This window comes from Suncus etruscus, chromosome 5 (genome assembly GCF_024139225.1).
Source record: "Suncus etruscus isolate mSunEtr1 chromosome 5, mSunEtr1.pri.cur, whole genome shotgun sequence".
Classification (NCBI taxonomy): domain Eukaryota; kingdom Metazoa; phylum Chordata; class Mammalia; order Eulipotyphla; family Soricidae; genus Suncus; species Suncus etruscus.
In genome coordinates this window covers 60,825,143-60,849,515 of record NC_064852.1, presented here as the reverse complement: position 1 = coordinate 60,849,515, position 24,373 = coordinate 60,825,143, and the positions used below count along the sequence as shown (strand labels likewise).

The 24,373-nt window shown below is 31.9% G+C and overlaps 1 pseudogene; it reads left to right on the top strand.

Annotated features, from left to right (window-relative positions):
- Nucleotides 1-23,887: 23,887 nt before the first annotated feature.
- On the top strand, nt 23,888-24,009 carry LOC126010006 (uncharacterized; annotated as a pseudogene).
- The last annotated feature ends 364 nt before the right edge of the window (nt 24,010-24,373 follow it).

Genomic DNA, 24,373 nt, shown 5'->3' with positions numbered 1-24,373 from the left:
GCTGAATGTTCTTCATAACAGTTTGAGAAAACTAACAGAAAATGTCAGAATTTACTTTTCTGAACTCTATGACTTAATGATAGGCTTAAGGAAAAAAAAACAAAACCAAAAACATAACAAATAAAGCCATGCCAATCTCATCTCAGTCTGCAGAGTTTGTATAAAGGGCATGACATGAAGTCCCTTAGACTAAAATTATGTGAGGTGCACAATGACTGGGCCTGACTTGTCATACTCCTGCTTGCTGATCCAGGTCAGCTGGAAGGTTGACAGTGAAGCCAAGATGGATTAATAATCAATAATTAATTAATTAATTAAATTGGTTGGATCTTGTAAAGAACAGTGTTCATTGTAACATTTTGACTTTTTCTAACCCTCTTTTGTGCACCTTCAGTTCCTTTGAGTGCCTTGAATAATATCTCACATTCACAGTAAAATCAGCTAGCCTTGCAGCCACCAAGTACTCTGTGAGAGCAAATTTGGAGTTATTGCAAACTTCATTGCCAGATAATTGCCATATTAGTCATGCCTGGTGCTTCCGTGGGAGGCATTCCTCACAAAGCTCTTTGCTTTTGATAAAATTTCAAGCTCATCCAAAGTGAAACGTCTTTTCACTGGGGATTATTTTCTGAAAATTATGTAGAGTAATTGTTTAACTTTACAATAGTCGGTCACACTTGGAGAGCTGTCCAGTTCCTGTGTATATGCAGGAAAGAATTCATGAAGAGCATGAAGACAAGCAATTTTGCATTTATTAAGAAAATAGTCCAGGGTAGTAGAATAAAGCATGAGGTATTTGCCTTACCATAGGTTACCTGGATTCAGTCTTCAGCATCCCATATGGCTCAGGGATCCCTGAGGGATCTCTGAGCACAGAGCCAGAATAATTGTGGAGTGTTTCCAGGTTTGACTCAAACTCCTCCCCCCCCCCACAAAAAAACCCTTTAGCTGGTGAGTTGATTACCATTACATAATTACAGATACAAAAAATAAAATGATATAGGTTTTCTTATCCAAAATTTTGATAAGTTGCATTATACATATCTCTTTATCAAACAATGATTAACTTTATATAAACTAAACAAAATATTCAGAAAAATTAAATGAAAAACACTGATGCAATATAATTGAATGTACACAAGTAAAATCCAGAGAATATGGAAAATCTGAGTGTGGATGTTATCTTGAGTTCAAGAATTTAGGTATAGTTTAAATTTATTGTAGATAAAAGATATTTTAATGTTCTTGTAAGTACATAGGGGAAAAATAGTGACTGTTAGTTATATTTCAGAAAATTGAGACACTCTTTAAAATCTAATCAAATTTCAATATGTTTAAATTAAGCTTTATGTACACAGTGACTTATGTAGTTATTAAAATATACAGATTTAGTACTTCAAAGATAAATATATGATACTTATTAATAAAATGTGTGAAGAGTCTGTCAATCTATGCCAAAGAATAACTTCAGAAAAAATACCATTTGGAAAACATAGTTTACCATATGACAAAAAAAGATTCATTGCATGTTTGTTTTGTGTGTGTGTGTGTGTGTGTGTGTGTGTACTATCACTCCAGGTTTTAACTATTTTTTTTATATAAAAGTAGAATTTCTGGGCCGGAGCAATAGTGTAGCTGTATGGCATTTGCCTTACACATGGCTGACCCAGGATGGACCTGGGTTCCATCCCCAGCATCTCATATGGTCTCCCAAGCCAGGAGCGATTTCTGAGTGCAAAGCCAGGAGTAACCCCTGAGAGTTAACCGGGCATGGCCCTAAAACTAACAACAACAACAACAGCAAAAAAGTAGAAATTCATGAAAAAAAATTATCACTGATCTTAACCTAGTGAAAATGTATCTGACTAATTGTTTTCAAACACTCATTTATTTGTTAGGTCAGAACAAAGAATAAAGTGAAGTAAGATAGGGCATATTAAAAAGATATATTTACCTATTTGGAAAGAGATAAATATGTTCAGGAAAAGTAGCAACCAATTCATCACACAAGGAGAGATAATAAACAAGGTTAAAGCATACTGAAACAAAACACTTAAAGATAGGGGATGACATACCAGGATCCAGTATTTTAAATATGAAATGTAAGTGATTCCTCGGCAAAGATTATAGGGACAAAAGCTTTAAAACTGTTCTCTTCTTTTTCATCATCTTCAATGATGATATTGAGTTCCAAAAGTCACTGGAAGGGGAGGAAAATTTACCTCTAGGTAAAGAGTGTGCAAAGCCAGTGGATGACAGACTGCAATCAAAAATCCCACCAGAGCAGGAGTTAATTACAGTTGAGGGGTGTGGTTTGAGCTGAGTTTCTAGCAGTCAGCTCCATGCAGGAAAAACTTGACCCACTAAGTATTCTAATAGAAACAGAGAGTTGAAAAATAAAAAGAAAGTAAAAAGAGAGAAGAGAAAAAGAAAGAGAAGGAAGAGGAATGGAGGGGAGGGAAGGGGAATGAAAAGGAGGAAGAAGGAAGGGAGAGAAGGGGAGAGAAGGGAAGAGGGGAGGGGAATGGACGAAAAAGAAGGGGAGATAGGAGAAGGGAGGGGATGGGAGAAGAAGGAGGGAACTCTGAATGTTTGCAGGCTAGTGAATGAATACAAAGCAAAACCTTCACAAATGCTAAATTTTACTCTTCCCTCCTCTTACCATTTTTTCTCTCCTCCCTCCTTTCTTTCTGTTTTCTCTCAAATCAATTTTAAAAACTCCCAATGATTCATTAGCAGAAGAGAGCATATTTAAAACATCCTATCACTCGGACAAATGAACGTCCCTTAGGCCCCAGACACCTGTCTCTATTATCAATAAACTCAACCAAAAATACAAAAGTAGAGAAAATTGAACAGTTTTGAATCTCAGTAAGGCCTATTGGAAACACTAAGTCATCAGCAACTTTTTAAAATGCATTCCTGAAACGCTGGCGCTCATTTCCTCACGGATGGTCGTAAAGCTCTTTGAATTCCATGGGAAAAGAAACTCTAATTTCAAAAATAAACTTTGAAGTTGTTTGAAGATGAAAGATGAGACTAGCCTCTGAGCCAGCACTGAAGCTGTGGGGAGGGACTACCAGTATTTTGAAATATGCTTCACAGAACTTTATTAGAATTTAAAAGGACTGTGCAAACCGATCCCCTATGGCTCTGCCCCACTGAAGGTATGTGACAGGGTTTTAAGAGCATAACGGAGGCTAAGGTTGATGCTGACTACTATCAAAGTCTTGTTACTTGATTATACAAAACGGTTTCCCTTCAACTGAGAAGATAAAAAGCAATTATTTCAAATACTTACCTGGGAACTTAACTACTCACTTTCTGCACCTGAATCCATATAAGAGAACAAGTTAGGAATCCTACTTCTCGTTGGCCATGGAGCACTGTAATTCTTCTTTGATCGTCTATTGGTATCATTATTGCAAAACTGGTTTAGATTCCATGTGGGTTCTTGAGTTTTGCAACTAAAATTAAATTAGTGTACAATACTCTAGGTGTTTATGAAGTTATATTTAGGTATTTAATAGCATTAAGAGCATAGATATGCGCTCCTCTGTGTTCTTTGTCCAGGCCTCCAATTGACTCTTCACTGCTCTCTTGTTGGCTCATGAGTAAGTCATTCTTGGTCTATGCTGACAATTGATTAGTTCTATGATTCAAAGTCCACTGTTGTCCTGGTCTGCCACTGATGCTTTGTAGTTTCTCTGAGTCCCCATGGCCTACCTCTCAAGGTATGTAGTACAATGATTCCTTATGCTTTTGACTGTCCTTAGATCTTAGACTATGTGTATATATGGGTTGAGGGGTGAGAACTCTTGCTTTCTTGCTGCAGCTCAGGAAAAGTGAGGGATTAAAGAAAGAATGCTGTCCATCAGGATTAAGCCATTGGGCTAAGTAAAATTGCTAAACTTGTTTTAGTAAGTCTTCCCTTAAACGAAAGTGTTCTCTCTTTAAGTATTGTTATTCTTGTCTTGTAATCATTTCTATGCAACCAACTTGCTATTCAAATTACTTTACCTCAAGGTAGAGAGATTTAAAGTAAACAGTTGTACTGGCTGGATTATCTGTCACTATGGCCTTTAATCTCCATAGTACAAAGTGGGATCATTCTAATTTACAAAAATAACTTTACTGTAAGTAAGTTTTGTATTTACTAATGAATTTTAATGTTAATGATTAATTAGCAAAAATTCAAAATATTTTTATTTAAGGTTTAAACTTTAAATTACTACTTATATTTTCAGTGATATAAGCATATACTTACCTTAATGATCTATTTCTAGACTGAATCAATTTCTTCTTACTTGTATTTTTGTTCTTTCTTCTTTTTTCTTCTACCTTCTTCATTTCTTCTCTTCCTTGTCCTACTCTTCTTTTCCTATAACTATTTAAGTATATTGTCAAATATATTTATTACATTTTAATTGAAATAAAAATATATAACGGCTGTTTACTGTTAATAGTTGCTTAGGTTAAATTAAATTATAGGTTACTTAATAAATGGTTTGTGTACTATAAGAAATAATTATTTTTATAAGGGAAAACTAAATTGAAACTGTTAACTTATTTTTTAATATTTTTTGAAACTATAAACTTATTTTAATATATTTAAATTATTTAATATGGTTGATCTGATGTTTAAATATCAAATCTGAGTTTAATTTTGAGATTAAAACAAGTTCATTAGTTTCATTACTATTGTAGATTTGATGTTTTACATAAAAACAGTTTATATTGATATAGTGAAAACTTTAATGATACAACTATTGCAAAAATAATTGGAGAGAGTAAGAGAAATATGTTTTTAATTATATAATTTGCTATGTCTTTTGAAGATTTCACATCCATATTATGGTAAATAAGCTCATACAAAAATGTAGACATGGGACTGGAGAGATAGTATAGCTGGTTAGGCACTTAACTTGTGCAAAACTAACATTCATCCTATACTTGGATCCCCGAATGTTCCCCCAGTACCACCAGGAATGATCCTTGAATATAGGGACAGGAGTAAATCCTGAGAAATTGTGGGTGAATCCAAAAAATAAGAAAGCCAAAAAAGAAATGTAAACTGTACCTTATTAAATATTTAAAATAAGTCCTTAAACTTATCAACGAAATAAGATGTTAATTTGTTGAATGACAAAACTGTTTCACACAACCTCCTGAAAATCTACCTTTCTAAATGAATAAACAGAAACAAGAAGTGGCAAATCTTTGTTTACACACACACACACACACACACACACACACACACACACACATACATATCCTTTTCTTACATGCACCTTGAAGTCTGGTGTTATAAATTTGTATATTATGAGTAGTATGTTTGCCTTGAAAGCTGCTCACCTGGCTTTGAATCTCTGTTTCCTATATACTTCTCTGAAGGAATTTCTGAGTACAGAGCCCATAGTACAGATAGATATGGCCTAAAAATAAAACAACACAACAACAAATAAATTAAATAAAAATTAAAAATAAACATAAAATTATATTTTAGAGTCAACCATAGTTAAAATTGTATTCCATGAAAACTAAAGGTAGTAAAGAATAATATTTTAATAAAATATTTAAACACCATAATTACAAACATGATTGTAGTGAATCATATTAAAGTAAAAAAATTTTTTTTTGTTTTTGGGTCACACCCGGCAGTGCTCAGGGGTTACTCCTGGCTGTCTGCTCAGAAATAGCTCCTGGCAGGCACGGGGGACCATATGGGACACCGGAATTCGAACCAACCACCTTTGGTCCTGGATTGGCTGCTTGCAAGGCAAACGCCGCTGTGCTATCTCTCCGGGCCCTAAAGTAAAATTTCTGAAGAACATTACAAATAATCTTTTTGAGAAGGATGAACCTACACAATACAATGACTGTAAATACTAAACTCTGTTTTGTTAGTAGCATTCTAAAATCACCATGATATCTATTTGCCATCAATTTCTCTTTCTCTCTCTGTTAACAGAATTGTAATCATACTGAAACCATGTTCTGATAAATATGATGAAGGAAATACAATTAAAATGTCTGTACTGGGACCAAAGAAATAGTGCAGTATAGCGGTAGAACGTTTGCCTTGCACTTGGCAACCTGAGGCAGACCTGGGTTTAATCTCCTGCATCCCGTATGGTCCCCTGAGTCTGACAGGAGCGATTTCTGAGCACAGTCAGGCATAACCCCTCAACACTACTGGGGATGGTCCCAAAACCAAAACCAAAAAAAAAAAAAATAAAACAAAACAAAACAAAAAAAACCCCACACACAAAAAAACAAAAACTGAAATACTGCAGTACCTAAGGTATATTTTCTTTGCATGCAAGACCTGCTGACTTTCTATGGTTCCCTTAGGCCCACTTTACATTTGTACCTGAGGCAAAGCGAGATGTAAGCAGTGAGCACTGCTGGATATGGTCCCAAAGTCAAAAGAAAATAAGTTGTATTATAGCCATAACATAGAATTATATTGTCTTCATTTGCAGTTAGTTTTGTTGGTAGCTGTCAAATGTTTGGATCATAAAATTGTAAGATTAGAATTTTCATTTTTAGCTCTATAATTTCTGGGAAAGAAAAAAAGCTGGATGTTATATTCAATTGTTAATAGCTAATGAGTAAATCAATCATATGCCATGAGTATCCCATAAAAATCTATAAGGTGAATATAGAGTTTCCAGGTTAGTGAAAATGTAGAGATTTATAAATAATGAAGACCTTAGAAAAAATATTGAAACCCCACAGTTTTCCTACAATTTACTCAATATAACCTTTATCCTTCCAGTCCTAAATTCTATTATTATTATAATAACCATTGTTAAAAACAAAATGATTATCTGAATTTTCAATCCCACTGTTGCAAATTTATCATCTTATTCTTGGAGATTTGATATTTTACCCTTGTATTCTAATACTATTTTAGGTAGATAATATCAGAAATAAACTGATTTAATTGTGCTGGTGTGGAGAAATCCTAATACACTCACATACTGCAACGAGGTTCAGGACACCTTTCACTAACTCTCTGGCATAACGCATCAAAGGCAGAACATCATATTCAACAATGTAAACTGAGGTAAATTTGTCTGGGATTAAATGTTGGCTGTTCCAGCTACTAGTTGAGATTCTTTGCACAAATGTGCCTCAGTAGTCTTATCTATCAAACAAGTATTGTCAGAAAGTATAAAACAATTTTATGAGGACTAAAGAGAGCTAATAAAGACTAAATAGTTGGAAATATATCCAGTACATGAACTTTCTAATAATTGTCATTAATTTTGTCAATATAGTAATACTACTATCTTCTCACTTATGTAAATATTTATTGAATAGACTGAAGTAGTTATGTTGTAATACTTAATATTCACATATTGATTCATTTGAAATGATCATGACCATATATCAATTGTAACTGATTTCACTTTAAGTGTCAAGACTTCTATTTTGACTATAAACTGTCATCCCACTCAAAATAGTGTTCAAATGATCAATATTTTCAAAATTTCTAAGGACATGATTGTGATTTGCTTATGCAAGTGCATAAAGTGTTATGATTTTATATTATTAAATATTTGTAAATACAAGCTGTGAAACATTTTAGTTTTATAAAAGTTTTTTCTACTTACAAGTTTAAACTGCTGGGTTAGTGAGCTACTACAAGAATAATGTACTTATTATACATATAGCCAACATCAGTCCAATCCTCAGAAAACTGCTTATGAGCTCCTGAACCTCTGAAGAAGTGACGTCTAAGCAGAGCTAGGGATATACCCTGAATGCTAGTTCAGTTAGTTCAGTTAGTTAGTCCCTAACCTAGTAAAGATCAAATTTCTTAGAATGATATAAAACTCTAAATTCCAGACTTATATAACTTTCCAATATTATTTTGTAGAATTCTTCAATAGACTCTTTATAAACCCAAACTGCTTATATTTGCTTATTTGCACATGTGTTGCCATGCTATTATTTCAAAACACTGTATATATATATATATTTTTTTTTAAGTCATATCAGGTAGTATCCAGATCTTATTCCTGGCTCTGTGCTCAGATATCATGCCTGGTGGTGTTTTGGGGATGATAGATTGTGCCAGAATTCAAATTTGGGTCATGGTAGAGTGTTTTCAAGGTAAGGAACCTTACCTACTAAACTCCCTCTTTGGTTCCACAGCATTCTCTAAGGTGCTATTTTTTCCACATGCAATGCTCTGCCACACATTGCTAACTTTATTTAGACCAATTCAGAATCAAGCTTTACATTTCTCATTATTATCCAAACAAAAAAGAGAGCATCCTTTTATTAGATGCTCAGATCTCTTATATCTGAAATATTACCATACTGTAGTCGTTTTTCTTAATCATTATGTTTTCCCACATACCATTTGTTCCTCAAAAACTAAGATTAGTAAATTCATCAGCACCATTTCAAGGCTTAGTACAAAATATGTTACATAGAATGGTCATGAAGTTGTAGGTGGGAAAAGTGATTCCTCAAAAAAAAACCCAAAATGATTGGTCTTGGAACTCAGAAATACTGTAGGTCACCTGTCTCTTTGCTGTCTTCCTTAAAGATGCAGGTGAGCTGGGTAAGGTGGGGAGTTAGGGTGCTAATAGCCTAAAGAAAAAAAAGTACCACTGTTTTCCTGCTTAAACCATCTAAATCTTCTCTGCTTCTGAAAGTATTAAAACTGGGGAAGTCTGCAAGAGTCCCAATCATGACATGAGAGTTTCCCAACAAACCCACTGGGCAAAATCAAATTGCACCAGAAAGTCAACAATCGTGATACTAAATCTTTAGGAATTAGTATCGCAGTCTGGAACAAGGAATTTATCTGTTGAAAAAAGAAGTTTCCACTCTTAATATCTATACAGGCTTTCAGCTTTATCAGTTAGCATCAGTGAAAAAGAATGTCAGGTTAGAGATGAATTGTGAAGTAAGATATCTTTAGCCATGAAATATGAGTCCTAGTAAAGAGAAAGAGACACCCAGATTCTCATGAAAAAACCAAACTAAGAATATACATGCCAAATTGATATCTGGGTTTATCCAAGGTAAGTGTGTACCCCTATATTGGGTAACCCCAGATCTGTGAAAGCAGCTGCTTGCCTCTGCAAACATTTTTCTAGTCACTTAACAAACTGCCCCACTGGTGTTTTCTACCTAAAGAGTCTGTTTCTTGGCTATTGTCTATAGTAAGAATTTATTAACTTGTGGTAGTCTTCATTCATGTCCTTATCATTATTTTTTGTTTCTGATAGTTTGTCCTCTTTTAAAAATCCAAACCCTATATAAACCTACTCCTATACATTTCAATGTCTTTCCAGCATTCAAGTCTTCAGTAATTTATTTAATCCACATTGGCTGAATCTCTCTGCCCACAACAGAGTGAGTAAGTATGTCTGATTCTGCAAAGAGCAACTGAAAAGAGCATGGCCTTTATTGATAAGTAGCTCAAGTATAAAAATGATTATAATTTATTTACTCCCTGTATTAGGAAAGAAGAGGGGCTTCAGTAAAAATCAGAACAAAAGAAAAAACTAAGTAAAATTAAGTTCTTTGCATAGGAGAAATGCTGAAAAACAATATGGACCATAGGAGAAAAAATTTCCTCATTCTCACATCCTCTGTTTTAGGGAAATAATGAAAATGTAAACTAGGTGGAGGTTATGACAATGAGTAAGAAACAGGAAAAATGTTCAAGATAGATAAGTGTGCATGTGCATGTATTTGAGCATTATAAATAACTTTTTAGATGTTTACAGTGCGTAAAACATCAATTACGACCAACAACAATTCTCTCATTTAGCATGAAAAACACATTCTCTTTGTGTTATGCTGCCAATATGGTAGCATTCAAGTGGGAATACACCGATTGTCAACACTGTTGATTATTCATGTCTGCGAACCAGCCAAAGATAAAACATGTGCAGAGGGGAAAAGCAGTGAGTTTAGGGACGCTGGAAAACTATCTTTACTTAATCACTGCAAAAAAAAAAAAAAAAAAAAAGTCTGTGAAGCACATAAGCCATGTAAGTCAAGCAAGGAAACATCTTGGAGCAGATTTGCAAACGTTAAACAAGGGTCTTTGGTGGGAGAATATTTCAAAGCAATCTGCTTAGTGAGTATCATAGCCTGGGGGCTTGACATCTGCAGACAGCCAAATGCCTGTAGGAAACTAACAGGAACATACAAATGAACCGCATGCAATCTAAATCTATAGCGATTTTGAAAGAGGTGAAAACAATATTGAAAGAAAACCAATAAAAGCTGATGAAAAGTATTCCTGTATTACTGACTATGCTTTCCTTTTATTGTAGAGAAAATACAAATAATTCATTGAGGAAAATAAATTGTTTTGTTCTGTAATAAATTGATATTATGGAAATGAAGAAACTGGATTACTTAGAAATGATTTCATTATAGAGTTTCACCCACAAAAATAATTGGGTATATTTCTTTAAAGATGAATTTGTTCATTTGTGAAAAGAATAAAATGACTCACATTTCAGGACAGTTGTAAGCATTGTAAATAAAAATGTTCTTTATTTCAAACAGTAAATAAAATTTGTGGATAGATGCTAATATTATATTTTTAATTTTTACAAGTTTTTAATGTTTTCTTAACACTGAACCAAGAATTACAGGCCAGACATGTTCTCTAGCTACACTAGAAACTGATGATAGTAACCACTCAGTCTTACTTAAATAATCTATTCTCTTTGTTAAAATCCAACTAAAGTTTTTAGGATCTGGACTTACTTATTTATGTGCCTCTACATCTAATCGCCATGTACTTTTTAAGAAATTCTAATTAAAATATTATGTGGTTTATGAAACTGTTAACATAAGGATTCTATTTGTAAAACATCCCAGCACCATACATCAATCATAGAGTCTGCTTACATTCTTCATTATCCAGTGTCTCCCCCAAAGCCTGCCAAAGCATTATACAGGTTCAGTGTAGTCCCTCCCAAAATACCTGACATTATAAAAGACATAGATTACATACCAGTAAAATTTATGTAAAGTAATAACCCCTGCCCTCAAGAAGCTAAAGGAATCACAGGAGAAGAAGATGAAAGGCTTTGTTTTTACCCAACCTCAAAGTACATCATAAAGCTATAGTAATGAAAACAGCCTGGTAGTGGAATAAGAATAAACTCTCAGACAAGGAAATAGAATTGTGAGTCCAAAGACAAATCCTCAGGTATATAGACAGTTGCATGCAAATAAATTCAGACCCCTATCTAGCACAAAATTAAATAAAAATTAATCAAAGACTTGAATCTATGTTAGACTTGAATCTATTCATTATAATGAGGAAACCAAAGGAAGTACAATTCAAGTTATTGATTCTAGAAATATCTTCAATGTCTTTGGCCTAACAAGAAGAAATTAAACAAATGTGACTATATCAAACTAAGAAGATTTTGTAACACAAGTGAAAGAATGACTATTATAAGAAGATACATCACAAACTGGGAGATAATATTTTCCCACCAATCATCTGAAAAGATTGATATTCAAGATATTTGAATCACTGATAGAACTTTGCAAGATAAAAACAGACAACTCCATCAAATAATGGGGAAGAGAGATGAACAGAAACTTCCTACAGGAATAAACAAATAAAAATGGTTTACATTATTTATCAAGGAAATGAATATCAGTAAATATTTTCCTTCAATAGTAATTTTATTCCCGTTCCTTCTCACACAATCAACAATTAACCTTACTTTGTCTTTATGCAAGGGTATAAATATTTTCATGAAGTAACTATAGTAAATGCTACTTTTGTTTTGTTTTTTTTTTTTTTGGTTTTTGGGCCACACCCGGTAACGCTCAGGGGTTACTCCTGGCTATGTGCTCAGAAGTTGCTCCTGGCTTGGGGGACCATATGGGACACCGGGGGATCGAACCGCGGTCCGTCCAAGGCTAGCGCAGGCAAGGCAGGCACCTTACCTTTAGCGCCACCGCCCGGGCCGTAAATGCTACTTTTTACCTTTGTAACAGACATAGTCATAAAAAATAAATTCAAAATAGAAATGAGAAATACAAATAAATTACCCACAACTCATTTTACTTATATATATGAATGATTTTTGTATTAATGACAATTTTTTAAAATTTGTAAAGATAATTCTGAAGTTTTTAGTGCTTCTCATCTATTTCAAATGTAAAAATATGGTCCAAAATAAGTGTATTTTCTTTCCTGGCTGTTTCCATTTTATCCTTTTACTAGGACAATTAATGATTCAATATTAATAAACAAATTTAAAGGCATGGACTCAAATTTTCTAAATTATTATTTTTTAGAAAATTCTGGAAGGATAGTGTAAAGAGAGAGGAAAGACAGAGAGAAGGAGAAAATGGAGAGAGGGAAAGGGAGAGAGACAGAAACAGAATAGAGGAAAGCAGAAAGAAGAAAGAGGAGAGCAGAAAGATTTAAATTATCAATTTTTTATCTGATAGAAAAATTAATCTGCCTTACTCTTACAATTTTAACCGTTTTTGAATGGTTAACTGTTTTGGGGAACTTTTTAATTTTTTGTTATCACAAAACTAACTGGAGACATGTAAAATTTTATTGCACATCATTCAGATTTGTTCTTTTTGCATATACTCTTACCTTGCGATAAAATATATATTGTGTGTGCATTCTATTTCACCCATTAATGCTGCTTAATTTTTCAAGATAACAATATCTTTACATCTCAGTGGCTTAGTAGTCTAATGAAACTATTTCTAATGAAACTAATAATGATTTTGTTGTTGCAGTATTCTATAAAATTTAATATCTCCCTTTGATAGCTGAAAAGATTGTTTCATATCATTATAAATCCCTAATTAAGCTTTATGTATATTTAACTTATTTTTAAATTAATAGAATGATTATATCACGTATTAAAAACAGATATGTAAAGAGAAAAAGAACATGGTACAATTGATGGTCATTATTAATGGCATATAAAACAGTACATATGTAGCTGTCTAAAGTGCAAAAGTATTATGTGTATATCTGTAATGTTACTGTTTTTCAGATTATGCATAGCCTGTATTGCATATCATTGTTTAAAAATGAAGCATACTGAGAAAATAGTGCTCAAAGACAACAGAAACTGAGAACTTGAATTCAATAAGAAGCTTACAAATCCTTCTTAGGATCATAGATAAAATGCCGAATTGACTACCTAGCAATGGTGGAGGGAAATTGACAAAGGGGAAAGATTAGTGCTGCAATCTATCATTATTAATACTGTATATCATGCTAGTTAAAATAAAATAAAATAAAATAAATTAAAAATTAAATTTAATAAAAAATGCAATGATTTAGGTGCTTGTCCTGTATACTATTAACTCTGGTTTCTACCCTTGGTACCAGATATGTTCCTACAATTACTACGAAGAAAAATACCAGAACAAAAACCTATTATTAATAAGCTTTTAGGGCAGCTGGGTATAATTCTAAAACAAAGAAATATTTAAAATGGCATGAAAGTTTGTACTTTCTTAGCTTATAATAGCTATTTAAGCTCATTATTTTATTTACTTATTTTGTTATACATACACACATATGTTCATATGAACTATAATAAGTTGAATTTTTTGTGGAAAAACATAGATGGGAGATACAATCTCTTATTGCTCTGCAGCACATATCTTCTGCTCAGGGTCAATGAAGAAGAAACATTAACATGAATGCTTTACGTTTCTATATCACAAAGGTCAATTAATTGGGTATTTTTACTAAGTGGAGTGTGGTGTTAAAGTTTTTAGATCCCAGGGAGATTTTTTTTCTTTTTCATTCTGATTTTCTGTATCCAACAGCACTCTCTTTTTTGAGTTGAGCCATTTAGATGACATTTTGGGGCAGGGCTTTTGTTTTTTGTTTTTTTGTTTGTTTGGTTGGTTGGTTAATTCTTATTTTTATATTTTTTGGCTTATGCTATCTAAGGAATATTTTTCTCAAAACAGGTAATTTCTCAATATCAGGATTAAGTTAAAATTATTTAATATAACTATAATCTGAGAGTTCTGCATTTTGGGTAAATGATAAATTGCTATTATTTTCAAAGTGTATGAAAGACAAAATTTTGCTCTCTTAACAAATGATTATGTGGTGTGTTACCAATTATTTGGTGAGTAATTTCTAATATAAAGTGAACAAAACAAATAAAATGTAGTAAGCAAGAAGGGGAGGAAACTTCCTTTTTATTTTATTGATATAAAAGGATATCCAAAGACAAGTTTAGAAGCTAATGACTGCTAAATTACTCAAAATAATATATATATATATATATATATATATATATATATATATATTTTAAAGAGAATACTGCACACATTTACTAGAACAGTATCCCTTTGAGAACACTACCATCCAAGAAATTTTACTCAAGAATGATCCTTCCCAACAAATAGTTCTGCTCAGAACAGGAAGTTATTCCCCTGTTTCTATTGTCATATATAATTCTCACTTTTTCTTGGAATTCGAATACATGGAACTAGATACTATATGTTTTTTTATTCTACATTATACTCACATGCATAAACATTTTCTATAAATAACTCTAGAGTGTTACATTTCTATTAAGTAGATTGTATTTCATTAAATGGATACTGAAACAGTTCATGATTTTTTCATTCACAAATGCATGCTTCTCTTTACGTATATTTTTTTTTTTGGTTTTGGGATCACACCCTGTGATGCTTAGGGGTTACTCCTTGCCATGCAGTCAGAAATCACTCCTGGATTCTGGCTCGGATGTTTGTCCCAGGTCAGCAGTGTGCAAGGCAAGCATTCTACCAGCCCCGTTGTAAGTATATTTTTATGCATGGATTTTAGTTTAGTTTAGTTTACTTTAGTTTTAGACAATTTTATTTGAATTATTGTGATTTACAAAGTTACAGAAAGTTGAGTAACAATTTTTGTTTTATTGAAACCATTGTGATTTACAAAGTCCTTCAGAGTTGCAGTTAAGACATATAGTGACAATGAATCAGGCCCATTTCAACACCAGTGTCAACCTCCCTCCACCAATGTTTCGTGAGTGCTTCCTATACACTACATTTTTCCCTGGTCTGCCAGTATAACAGACCTATTTTAAGTTTAGATGGTTATAGTTTGGGTCTCTTGATTCTATTGCTGTTTTCTTTGGCTTGGATATTTCGTTCTGTCCTTTTTTATCTCCACCAAATATACTTGAGACCACTTGACCCTTGGTCTCCATCCTTTCTTATTTTTTTCTTTTTAATTTTATAAACAATGCAAAAATATGAGGTAAAAATGGTAATTCATATCCCCATAGTCTATGAGAAAAGAGGGAGTGCTTATCTAAAAATAAATAAGAGTGTTACAGGTTTTTTTTTTTTTGCATAAATGCAGCAAATGTTGGGGAAAATAGAAAGAAAAAATAATTGATCTATAAAACAGGATGTCCCTACCCATGAAGTATCCTCCCATAAAACCAATGATAGGCTACTAGCATACTGAATTGTCTAACCTCAAAGTCTTTCTTCATGGTCCCAGGAAAAGTTCTTCCAATCAAGGTTGTCACAATCAGATTTCTATAATTAGAGATCTTGGTTTTTGCACAGATTCTAAGTCTAAACCAGGGTGTCACGAAGCATCTTCTGGTTTAGTTTCACCATAAGGCAGAGAAACCTGTCCTAAAGCAAATTGTTGCTGTTCCCAATTTAACAGGGTGTCATCTGAGTCCACCCTGGAGCAAGTTTGGTGCTAGGGCAGCATTAGGCCCTTCCCCAGTAGGAGTTTGATTCCTGATGTTGGTGTAAGAACCATGCCAGTTCCAAAGCTTAGACCCAAGGTTTGGGGTGAATAGCCTATTTATAATTCACTGAGGTTTAATTCAAGTCACTATGGCAAACGTTCAGGGTAAAAGCCTTTTCCCCTCAGAATATAAAATGTATGAGTTACTATCCCTATTAGATAAGAACTTTCTGTACTTAAGATTTTCCCCATTTTAATGTTCCTATGCAAAAAGGAACAATGTCATATGATATTACTGCTGCATATGGGGTTAAAAATAACAAGCTAAATAGTCTCTATAATTTGGTTCTAACTTGAACGCAGTATCCAAGAGAAATTTATCTACTAGAATTTCCTACTAAGTCAATCCAAAAAAAGATAGAGGGAAATTATATCTACATAAGGAAATACACAATGAGAATCATATCTATTGAGGAAATAATACATCTATAAAAGTGTACATATATCATTTAAGTCTAGTGAAATAGTTTGGGGTGATGGGGATAAAATATGGATCATAGCTTCAGCTTGTGACATGGTCTTTTGGTGTCTGACAAATGCCTTGCAGCGTTCAGTCCTCAAGCTGATGTTCTTTCAAAATTGATGGTTCAACACCAATCCCACCACCAGTGTCAACTTTCCTCTATCCATGTTCCTAGAGTCCATCTCATACCTCTTTCTCCCCTAAGTATGAATTTTAATGGAAACAGTTTTTTTGCCCTTCTCTTAAATAAGTAAACTGGAATTAATAAATCATAGGATGATAATAGAGCTTCTTAAATAATTGTTATTTTACCAATTGGTTCTTCTGCTTGCGATGCTACAGTAAGACATGGATTCTAGTTGCTCCAAATTCTCATCAATATTTGTTAACAGTTGTTTTGCTTTCTTTTAGCCATTCTAGAATGTGTAAGATTGTATCTCACTTGATTTTAATGCACATCTCCATAAAGATCAATAATGTATAAGGGAATCATAGAAGAGAATTAAATAATAAACTAAAGACAATGAGAAGGTAGAACCTAGAGAGCTTTTTAATTATAAATAAATTACAGAAAAAAAGAGTTGATGTAATCTTTGAAATCCTTTTAATGAAGATACAGTTAAAATAATATATAGGACACTCTTATGAAAGATAAATTATAGGACTAAAAATTAGAGATATTAGTTGTGAAGAAATAGGTATTATTAAAAGGTTTATTTGGAGATAATAGTTTTAAACTAAATATATTTTCTGTGTGTGAGCTATATAATTAAGGAAGATCTATATTAAGGAAATAATTAAATATAATTAAGGAAGGCTATAAAAATGACCATACAATTTTATGTTATTGAGCCTATCAAAATAAAAAGACCACTGTAATATATCTAAGTTTTGAGATAGCCATAATTTGCTCTCTCCTAGCATTCTATTCTGTGCTCACAATAAAACTATCAAATGCAAACAATTTTTGCTAAATTTAAATGTAAAAATTCAGTGCAAAAATTATTCTTTATAGAATAGTCTCTGGATTACTTTTAATTATCAAGATATTATGAAATAAAAACATCGACACAAGGAAGCTCCTTTCATCATTTTTCTTCCAAATAAATTTTGAATTCATGTATGAATATTGCAGATAGACTTTTTATATATATACCCCTAAAATGCACTGTCTGACATATATGTGTTCCATATATATGCATGTATCATTTTCAATACTGGTACACACTTCTCAGAGAAAATATTCTTTGAGACTAAAGAAACCATTCACTAGCAGGTATAGCAGTCAAATAAATCAATTAAAATGATTGACTACCACTGTGTGAAATGTTAGGGAATAATGTGATTCTCTGTTTTGAAAGGACAAAAGTGAATGAAAGATAACAGATTTGGGAGTAAAAAAAATCTTAGAGGGTGGTTTTGTATTATTTTATTCTTCAGGATAATAAATAAAATTAATTTTAGGTAAATATAATTATATATTAAAGATGCCAAAAGATATTGTTCTGTTTTTAAATAATTGGACAAATAAAGAATGGATTTGAAAGCACATGCATGGAATAAGAACTAGCAATGTATTTTACTGATTAGTGGATAGACCATTTTTATCATGTTCTTTTAATATATGAATATAATGTTACTTCTTTTGATGTGTCTAATAATATATCTCATCCATAAAATATCCAGGAATTAATTAAGAAACTGAAATAAATGTATTATTAAATATTTCTGTATAACTCTATGCATGTTTGCATGCATTATTCAATTTTACAATTAATTTGTACAAGAAATTCTTAGAACCATAGAACCTCTTGATATATTTTATTCTTTCCGATAGAGTTTTGACTAACACTAATTCTTGTCTTGAAAAGCTATTTTAATATTTAATTAGAGACACTATTCTGATTCATTTTTTCTTATTATAATGTTCTTATCTTTAGTCATTATTGTATAAAGTATTGACAAATGAGTATTTGCATAGAATAAATGCCCATGCATTTGATGCTAATTGTATTTGCTAAAAGAATCAATTCTATTCAAGTTGTGACATTATACAATGTAGTGGTTCCTGAGCAGAACTCAGGCAGGGATAATAAAGGCTATATAAGAGATATTGCTTAGGAGATTGCTTTTCTAGAACCAAGCTATTTAAAATATTTTAATTTTAAACTGAAGATAACATTTAAATAGCAGTTTGACTAAGATATGATAGGCTCTAGAATAAAAGTAATTCAAAGGCATTTGTTATGCAAAAGTGTTGCCATTAGCTATGCCTTTAGAAATATTAGAAAAACTTAGACAAACTAATGTTGATATTTGGAAGTCCTAATATATAAATTTATAATATTGTGGAAAATATGCTATTTTTCCCCAAAACTCTAAAATGTATTAAATGAAGTTTAATGAATTGAAAACTGAAGGGATAGGGACAAAGACAAAAGATCAGGAGGTTTTCAAACACATTAGAATTTTCTAAAGTCCATGAAAAATACTCCAAAGCAACACTCATATTGATACCTAATTATGAACAAGTCATTAAAAAGGACCATTATTAATCTCGAATAAAATACAAAAGAAATACAAAACAAAAAAGAAAACTAAGTAGAAATGAATGAGTTAAAAATAACAATAACTAAGACAAAATGACAGCAGCAGCAACAATAATCCACAATATTGGGATTCAGCAGTGGAATTAGAGAAATAAAACTCAAAGTAACAACATCAAGGACAAGGTAAAGAGAACTCTATTGACTAGGAGAATACTTGTGTTCATAACAAGCATGACCAAAAAAAGAACCCTAATGAGTAAAGAAGCTAAAAATGCTCTTTGAAGATAATAGCTGGACCCTCCAGTCCTCTATTTTGTCTCTGAGAATCATTACACAAATGTTTTTCATTTTTCTCAAAACCCATAGATGAGTGAGACCATTCTGTGTTTGTCTCTCTCCCTCTGACTTATTTCACTCAGCAAAATAGATTCCATATATATCCATGTTTAGAAAAATTTCATGACTTCATCTCTTTTGATGTTGCACTGGTGAAGGACTTTTCATATATTTGCAAATAAGCCCAAGAATGAATTCTAGTTTATTAGAGAACCACATCATCTTGGTTGGGTTTATTTGAAGTACAATGATATATGACAAACCTATGTAATTGGTATTTTAAGCTACAAGCTTATTGTTTCATTTATTTTTCATGGGGGAGCACACCCAGTCATGGCTAAGAGCTCAGAAATTGCTTCTGGCTTGGAAGACCATATAGGACGCCGGGGATCGAATGTCCTGGGTCAGCACATGCAAGGCAAGATGTCTTGTAGGATATGTAGAAATCAAAACACTGATCAAATACTACCATGTTCATGTGATCCAATGCCATACTAAGTTTTTATTTTAAGAATGTTTCTTATTCCAACTAAATTATTAGTAATGACTCACAAAATGACTTTTAAATTGTAGGAAAATATAACTTTCTCTACACACAAAAAGAATCACAGTCTGAGGATGTAATATGATAGGGGAATTTCTAAATTGTTTCAATTCTTGAGGGCATCACTCTATTTTGCACAATGCAGTTAGCGTACCTGCAATGATAGCTCTGTCTCAAGGATAATATGTTTTTTTAAGTGCTCAGCTTAAAAAGGTAAGAAAGGATATAATGCATTTTAGAAATATTTTCATCAAAGATGAGAATAGCTTGAGGGATAAGTTCAGAACATTTACTTATTTGCATTCTTTCTATGCTGGATGAATAAGGTTTCCAGGAGGTTATTTTCAACTCAAAAAGGCTTGTGGCTTGGAGAAATAGATGCTATTTCTAAACTCCCTAGGAGTTCTGAACACTACTTTATGACATGGGATTATCCAGGAGTCTAAAGTAGCTATTTCCACCTAAATAATTTGCAGGGCTCCAAGTGACCTTTTTATAATCCTGTTCATTGTGTTTGATCTATTCTGCTAGACTGGATGGGAGGGAGATTAAAAGAAAAGGAGAAAAAAAGAGAGATTTAAAAGGGTCAAATAGACCTTGTCCATTCACTAAGAGGACTTTAATAATAGCTATATGTTCCCCTGACATATATATCTTTTTAACTTTAAATCTTCGTTAAATTAAAAGCCGTATTAAAATCCCTTTTCTAGTCCTCTCTCTTTTGTTGGGAAGGCAAATAATTGCTGATAAAAATACAAGATATTTAGATGTCAAACAGGCAAAATTAAGAAAATCTTCTGAGTTCTGCCTCTGTGGGAGTCCTGGTAACTGATATCATAATCTGCCATTACATTTTCAACAATTTATTTCAAGTCTGGAGACATCAACCAAGGAGCATACACAGAATGCTCTGCAGAATTTGTTGCCCTTCTGGAATGAATGAAGGTATAATCCAAAGCCATTAAAGTTTTGTCGTTTGATAGCTAGAAAGAACTTACATGCTCTAGAAATGACTACATCTGCAAGTAGATGAGTTTGAAAATGGTATTCTTATATCTCAAAATTTTATGATTTTTTTTGTTTGTTTTTGGGTCACACCTGGCAGCGCTCAGGGGTTGTTACTCCTGGCTCTACGCTCAGAAATCGCACCTTGCAGGGTGGAAGTAACATATGGGATGCTGGGATTTTAACCATCATCCTGCATGCAAGGCAAACACCCTACTTCCGTGCTCTCTCCAGCCCCTTTATCTCAAAGTTTTAGTCTCTTTCACATGATAATGAAAAATGATTATTTTTTAATAGAAAAAGAGTATGAGAAGACACACTTTTTCGAAAGGGTCTGTTTCAAAATGGTGGCTGCCAAAGTGATCAAAAAATTCTTCTGTATGCTGGGCTTCTGGGGAATACTTATTTTCATATACTTATTTTTATGTACTTCTGTGTCTGCAAATCTAAACCAAAGGTTTCTGAGTACAGATATAGCTTGCTCTTAACAGGCTTTTTGGAGAAATGACAAGATAAAGAAAAATTGTTCTAACTCAAATAATCTGTTGGTTTTGGTTATTAATTTTAGAATTCAGCTCGTAATTTCTTTAGAGTCAGTTTCACTCCTTATGATAGATTATTGCCTGGAGGCTGTTTATACCTGACAACACAATGACAAAGAAAACTTGGTGAACACTTAAGATAAAAATACATTTCTCTGAATTTGCTACCATTCGTTTTATTTAAAAGTTGCAAGATGACCTTTACCAAAACTTAAGTACATTCAACACTCTGAGTAAAAATATTAAATAGAAAATAACGGAAAAACTATGGGCATGGAAGTGGATGTCAACAGCTTTTCCTTCAATTATTCCTGGTTAATCATTTCTCATACTACTCAGAAATCATTTCAAATTGTAAACCCACAGGTTACCTGGTAAAAAGTGAAAGATGTCAGCTCATTTCTAATTTCATACCTATTTGAACTTTCATACACTTTTAAAATGTTATCAATGATGATTTTTACAGAGATTTTTTGAATAAAGTGTATCAGTTGAATATTTGTATCTGTTCATGATCTTCATTTCATGAATATACCTGAGATGTATATATACTAACATACTGAATCTGACAGAGAAACATAAAATACAAAACGTCTTTTCATCACGGTTTGATTATTTTTTTTTTATTGCTAGATGTTGTGATCTGGGTTATCAGTTACAAATAATTGAAAGTATTACAATTCATCTAAAATTCTCTATTTTGTTTCTATAAACTATTGTATTGTTTATTATTGTTTCCAAAGATTATATATTAGATAATCAGATAGTTTTGTATGTCAATATAACATACAATTTCTACATTTTAAAATTATATAAAAATAATCATGCATTTATTTACTCAGTTAAGAGGCATTTTTAATATTAAGCATATTTCCACCTCATTTTGTCCACTGGATTACAAATTTTTTTATCAATTAAATATGTTTCCTTATCATTGACAAAATTTAACTTGATTCCAACTTTTTGTTTTATTTTGTTTTTGGATTTTGGGCTATACCCGGTGATGCTCAAGGTTACTCTTTGCTCTGTGCTCAGAAAGCACTCCTAGCTCGGGAACTATAAGGGATCATATGGTCCGTCTTGGGTCAGCATGTGCTATGTAAACACCTACCACTGTGTTATTGCTCTAGCCACTTGATATCAATTTTTTAACTGTTAAGAGTGCTACAATGAAAACCATACATCCTAGTTGTTGGAATATATGTACAACAATTTACCACTATTTAATGGTATTTCCTTCACAGCTTGGTACTGATAATATTTTTACTTTTCCAAAATTTTTTTCTCAGTGATCTTTCCCCATGTGACTTGGCTTTTCTTGCTCTATGTAATTTGATAAGTAGGAGTTATTAATTTTTATAAAATAAAATCTATTATTTTCCTCTTTTAGTAATTGTAATGTCAATTCAGCAAAGAAAGACATTTTGCATCTAGAATGTTAACACATGTTAACATGTATCTAGAATGTTACACATGGGAATACCTGAAACATTTTTTCTGGAAGTTTTTCTTATGTTTCAGTATATTGATTACAAAACTTTAGTTTTTCTTAAAATTTACATCTTCTAAACCAATTATAATTGATATCTGTATCCAAAGCAAAGAAAAAGATCAATTTCTCTTTTATAATTGTCAAAATAATTATCTCATCAGTTACACTGAAAAATCCACTCAGCAATTTTTCTTTAATTACAGTTATCTTGTTTTTAGAATTCATTGTTTTGTATAATACAATTTGTTTGTCTGCCTTCAATGGCAAGATTTATTGATACTGCTTTATGATAAATTCTAGTGACAAAATTGACATTTTTTTCATTCAATTTCAGGATTCATTTACTTATGCATAGATCTTTATTAATCTATATACATTTAGATTTTGCATGAATTTTTTATTAAGAAATCTATTAGGACTTTGGTTAGGACTGCACTAACTGTTGAGATTAATTTTAAGAGCACTAAAACATTAAGATTTTGTTTTTTAGTCAAAGAACACAATCTGTCATTCTATAAATGGCCTATAGCGAATCTTAATCATTGAGGAAATATATTTGTATGATATACATTAAAAAATTAAACCTTTGCTAATTTGCATTATGAGGTGATCCTAAGTAGTACTATAAACTATATTCTCTGCTATTATCTTATTTAGAAATCAATATAAATTCAACCATTAATATTCAATGAAAAATTATGGATGCTTTTATTTTATGATAATTTTAATTTTATTCTTATAATTATGAATCAATACTTTATGTTTATTTTTTTCCACCTTCACATTTTTGATTTTTTGCTTTAGCTTAGGTCAGTACTTAAAATTCACTGTGAATTGAATGAATCGTGAATTGAAATAGTGACAGCAAACAATAAAAACAGTAAAAATTACTATTTAAGTAATTTACAGAATTTTTCTTAAAATGATAAACTACTTTAACAGTTTTTTTTCAGTTTTTAGATAAGATCACCTTTCCCCAAACAAAAAAATACAACTATTCTATATTTTGTTGTGCATCTGCTGTATATATAAGTGAAAATTTTGAAGTTATAACAATTAGATATATATAAGATAAGATGTTTCCCAGAGTAGATGTAAGTATATATATATATATATATATATATATATATATATATACATCAATAGTAGTATATGAACATCATATTATAACCCTCCTCTTCCTGCTCCATTTGATCTAAGCACTGGTCTGGTGGTAGTAAAAGCAGGAATAGTTATACTGAAGCTGACTTCACAGAGCTCATAGCCTGCCATAGGCTAGTTTTAAACAAGGTTAATAAAAAGAAAATTATATTATAAACCTTTACCAAAGCTTCATATTATTCTTTGTAATTCTAGATATTTATGAAATTAAATTATATATTTTTCTATTTGTGACTTGAATTCCTCTAATCATTAAGAAACATACATAAAGATACAGATATATAACATATTCTGAATAAGAAAGCTAAATATTTTAATTATATGCTTCTCTTACTATTGATTTAATGACTCAATATGAACTCACTGTTACACCACAGCATATTTCCTACATATATTAAAAACTTGCAATAAAGTTATAGAGGACATATAAATGTTAAATAATTTAATAGAGTTTTAAAAGACAACATTTGAAGATAACATGATGCTGATTTAAA